Source organism: Tupaia chinensis, unplaced genomic scaffold, assembly GCF_000334495.1.
Source record: "Tupaia chinensis unplaced genomic scaffold, TupChi_1.0 Scaffold000374_1, whole genome shotgun sequence".
Lineage (NCBI taxonomy): Eukaryota > Metazoa > Chordata > Mammalia > Scandentia > Tupaiidae > Tupaia > Tupaia belangeri.
In genome coordinates, this window is record NW_006159872.1 from 1,471,479 (window position 1) to 1,477,031 (window position 5,553).

Sequence of the window (5,553 nt, forward strand, 5' to 3'; positions counted from 1 at the left end):
GCTGGCCCCCGGCAGGCTGGTCAGCACATCACTGGCCACCTCTGGGGGAGAGAGGAGACACTCAGTAAGCCCATGGCAACCTGGAAAATGACTTCATTCTGACTTAGAGAAGCCACAAGACGCCTCGGTACCAAATGCCCCTCAAGCCAGGCTGCCATCTTCTCTGTCTTGGTTAGAGAAACCACCTCCAGTGGCCCCCCAATCAGACCTCTCCACCACCCTGTGGCCTCCCAGCGGGGCCCTCTCCACCTCCCAGTGGCCCCCCAATCGGACCTCTCCACCAAGCTGCCCAAGTGAGCCTTTTTAAGTCACCCCACCCCAGGGATTAGAAAACCCTCCAGTGTCTGCAACCACCCACAGGATGAAGTCCTGCTCCTTGGCATGGCCCACGGGCCCTTCCGCCACCCTGCTGACCTTTAAGACCTCATGGTTCCCCCAGCCCCCAGGCTTCACCTTGCTCTTCCAGCCCACGACCCCCCAATAACTCCTGCCTCTCCCACTCAGCCTGAGGCCTTCTCAGACCCCCCTCCCCCGGCTGATTTGGAACCACCTCCATTCAGAACCATCTCCCCCCAGTCACCCACGTGCTACCATATCTGACCAATTCTGTGTCTGCCCTCCCCTCGACACCCAAGCACTGGGGCTGGCAGGTAGAGCGATAGCTGGGGCACTGGACTTCCACATGGGCGACTGTGGTTTGAGTACCGGGCCTGGTCACTTGCTTTCTCACTTTCCCTTTCCCTCTCTCTCTCTATGGTCAAATTAGAAAACAATAATTATGATCAATAAAAGTAAACAAATAATTCTTAAAACAAAAACAAAACCAAAACAAAACAAAAAAGAAACCCCTAGCACAAGAAGAGGCACTCTGCTTTGTCCTCCAATAAATTCCAGGGCCGAAGAGGTTGCCTGGAGCCTGGCTGGGGCACGCTGAGCACTTGGTGAATGAATTGAATGCACATGGGAATGAACGCCAGGTACCCACGGGGAACAAGCACACAAGAAGTCTCAGAGTCACGGGACCTTTGTGGTAAGATGCCCATTTGACAGATGGTGAGTGCGGCACAGAAAGGTGGAGACCTGCCCAGGACCAGCAGCCGGTCAGCGGCACAGCTAGGGTGCAAGCCAGGGCTTCTGACTCTTCACCCACACTCCTTCAGTGCCCCACACTCACCTGCTAAGTCACTTAGGGCAAGGCTGGCTTTTTTTTGTGTGTGTGTGTGTGTTTGTTTTGTTCTTTTTTAGAGAAATGTTTGCTATAGAGTATGTACGCACACTGGAGAGACAGAGAGTCAGAAAGTAAGAAGTCATCCCCCACCTCAGAGGAATGGCCATGCCGCAATCCCTTCTCCTCCATTCTCCTCCGGATTTGGGCATGCACACATGGCACCTGGCCTGAGTTTTCAGCCACCAGGTCTGTGACTCAAACCGCAGTGGACTACATGGGAATTGTGTGATGTAACCATTATGGCGTCTGCTGGACCCTTTGGGTTTGTTTTTTAAAGAGGTTTTTGCCTTAGAGCGCATGTTCTTGTTGTGGGGGAGAGACAGAGACAGCTAGAGGGAAAGTGAGAAATCACCCCCCGGGGGGATGCCTACGCCATAATCCCTTTTCCTCCATTCTCCTCCTGGGATCTTGGGCACGCACGCTCACACACGCCTGGCGTGATTTTTATGCCACTGGGTCCGGGACTCGAACCACAGTCCACCGTGTGGGAGTCCAGGGATGTAACCAGTATGCTATCTACTGTTCCCAAGGCTCTTTTTATTCTAGGGACCAAACTGGGAGGTAAAAAAGAACAAATGCCTTCCCTACCCTCTGGTGGTAGTGGTGGGGGAATGTGCACACGATTACTCAAGGAAAGGGAGATTAAAGATTAAAGGAACAAATAAACTTTTCTTTTTGAATCCACGTTATAGATTCATAGAATCTAAGATAAAAATTAGCCCAACCACATAGGATTAATTTTTTTTTTAATTTGCTATAGAGTACCTGTGCTCATCGGAGAGGGGGAGAGAGAGAGCGAGTAAGCAAGTACATGCATGCAAGAAACCACTCCCCAGGTGGGATGGCCACGCTGCAGTCCCTCGTCCTCCATTCTCCTCTCAAGATTTCAGGCACGCTTGTCCACGCATCCAGCATGTTTCTCAAATTACCAGGCCCAAGAGTCAAACTGTGTAGTTGGCCATGGGGGATGATCCGGCCTCCTTAACCACCATGCCACCAGCTTCTCCGGATTAATTTTTCTAACTTTATTTCATGGGGTATGGGGAGCGACACCCTTGACAATGTCCTCATGCCACAGCCCTCCCTTGCAGCCAGCCCGGATCACAGGCATGCTGTGGTCTTGCCTGGCATGTCCAGGCTAACCCAGGACATGAACCCAGAGCCCTGCCACATGGTCTCTAGCATCGAGTAGGAACACCCCTGCTGTCTGTGTCATGTGACTGGGCCTGCATGAATTTATTAAGCAATCAACTAAATCAGCTCACCCAGCTGAGGCCAGGAAACATGGCTAGCTTTTATGTAAGCACACTTCGTCCTTCACACCAAAGGTACAAGTGTTTATTAGCCAACAGCAGCATAAATCTGGCCAAAGATTTCAGAGCGGCCCAGCAGCTGCCCGAGTGCCTGACCTCAGCTCCCCACCCGCACTCCTGGGACTGGAGAGAGCACAGGCGTCTCTCTCAGGCCCACAAAGCCTCCTTACTTGGGAGGAGAAGTTTTTAATCTCGTGCTTGGCTATCTGTCCTTCCTCCCACCCCATCCATGGTGGCTATTAGACAGTACGGAGTTAAAATCAGGAACTCGTAGGCGGTTACACTCCCGAGGCCAGGAGAGGTTGGCTGAACAGATCAGCTACTGGCCACAGGCCCGGGACCAGGGACAGGCATCAAAGGGGCCGAGAGAGCTTCTCCCTGACATCAGGCTCTGCCTGACTATATAGACCCCTTCCAGCTTCCCTGTCAGTTTCTACTTTGAGCCAGAGTGGCCCCTGGCATCCTCTACTCCAAGGCTTGCCAAAAAAAATTTAAAAGAACAAGGGACAGATGCAAGGCCAGTGGCAGCTGGTGATCTAAGATCATCTCTCATCACCACCAGTGCCCGGGACTTTGAGGGAGAAATGGGTTGAACAGTCACCATGAAGCCAGGCAAGTCTGGGTGGGCTCCTTAGTCCCCTCTGTCCTTACTTGCCCCCGCGGTGGGTGAGGAAGGCCCCCCTCCATCGTATGTCCAGAAAAACATCCTCGGAGGCCCCAGCAGCCAGCCACTGGGGAGGAGGGCACACTCGGCCATCAGAGAGATCCCACCCAGGAGAGCCATAAGTCGCACTCTGTCTGCAGTCAGGGCGGAACACACAGTGCTCTGTGAACAGCAGCAAATGCCAGTTCCTGGAAGTCCCAGTCCACTGAGGGCAATAAACCAGGACTTCTGTGCCCAGAGAGCTCACAAGAGCCCAAAAGCCCCAACCGGGCCAGCAGGTGGCATGGAGGTTAAGGCAGCTGGAACCCACAGGGCCAACTGTGCAGTTCCAGTCTGGACCTGGTGGCTTGAAAAACACACTGGGTTGAGGCCAGCAGGTGGCATGGTGGTGAAGGCACAGGCCTCCCATATGGCCGACCACAGTTTGAGTCCCAGACCTGGCAGCTTGCTTCTCACTTTCCCTCTCTCTGTCTCTCTTTGGTGAACGCACGTGCCCTATAGCAAATGTGATAATAATAATAAATTGGGACCACCAGATGGCATAATGGTTACATTGCTGGACTCTCATGTAGTCTACCACGGTTCGAGTCCTGGACCTGGTGGCTTAAAACATGCCAGGCGTGTGTGCCCAAAATCCCAAGAGGAAAATGGAGGAGAAGGGATTGTGGCATGGCCATCCCCGGGTGGATGATTTCTCACTCTCTGTCTCTCTGTCTCTCTCTGTCTCTCCAGCGAGCTCCTGCACCTTATAGCAAAAATCTCTCTCTAAAATAATAATAATAATAATAATAAATTTAAAAAGAAAAATATACTGGGCATGTGTGCGAGTGTGCTCAAAGTCCCAGGAGGAGAATAGAGGAGTGAGAATTGCATTGTGGCCATCCCCCTGGGGGCATTTCTCACTTTCCTTCCCTCTCCGTCTGTCTCTTCCTGGTGAGCACACATGCTCTCTAGCAAAAAATTAAATTATATTAAAAAATATAAAAAGCTCTGAGCCAGCAGGTGGTATGGAGGTTGAGGCACTAGATCCTCCATGACCTGCCATGCAATTTGAGTTCCAGACTAGCCGCCTTGAAAGACACACTGGGTGAGCGTGTGTGCGTGCCCAAAATCCTGAGAGAAGAATGGAGAAGGAGGGATTGTGGTGTGGCCATCCCCCCAAGGAGGTGCTTTCTCACTCTCCCTCTCTCTCTGTCTCTCTCTCTAGTAAGCACATGCACCTATGGCAGAAAAATCTTTAAAAAATAAAGAAATATATATACACACACACTCACACTCCCCCACAGCTTTCACACATAACCTTTGAAGATATATTTGTAGCATTTCAAACACTGTTTTTTAACGTACTGCATAATATAGAACACACGCAAATTTAATCTATGTGATATACATTAAAGTTATTACAAATAAACAACCCAGGAGCGCCTGCCAATCTAACAACTAGCGTGATTGTTCCCTGTCCTCCAGCTTCCCCACCAATACAAGATTACGCACTGGGCTTATGACTCCCTTACTTTTAAAAATAAGTTCTCTACCCATGAATCCCTAAAGTTTTCTGGACTTGGCTTGGTGGTTGAGTTTTATCTGAGTAATTCGATGTAGTCCTCTGTGACGTGCTTTTTCAGTCACGCGTTTCCGTGACTCACCTGCACGTAGCTACAGCTCGTTCACTCACTGCTGCGTGTAGAGCACTGTGCAGCCTACCCGCGCATTTCCTGTGCCTTGCCGTATCAAAGACTACAGTAATCGGTTGTCTCGTTCATGACTCTTGGTGCACTTAGCCAGGAATCTCCTTAAGAATGAAACTGCTTGGAGCCAGCAGGTGGCATGGTGGTTGAGGCACTGGTCTCCAACATGGTCGACCAGGTTCCTGGACCTGGCAGCTTGTTTTCTCTCTTTCTCTCTCTCTCCCCCTGTCTCTGGTGAATTTAAAAATTATAATAATAAATATAATTAAATAAATAATCCTGTTTTAAAAGAATAAATGAAACTGCTGGTCCTCGCACATATGCGTGTAACTCACGTGCCCTTTCCTTCATAACTGAACACACAGTCCGACGTGCTCAAGTCCAGCGAGCAGCTGACAGAGGCGCTAGCTTGTCCAGATTGATTTCCACCTGTGTCTGAGCGACAGGAAGCTTAGAAGACATGCCAACACGACTCGTCACTATATCAATGTTTCCAGTTTTCCATTTTTCACTTGCCAAAGGAGCTATAAAAATCAAACCTAGGGACCAGCAGGTGGCGTGGTGATTAAGGTGCCTCACTCCTACATGGCTGACCATGATTCGAGTCCTGGAACCAGCGGCTTGGTTTTTCTCTTTTCCTTCCTCTTTGTTTTTCTCTGG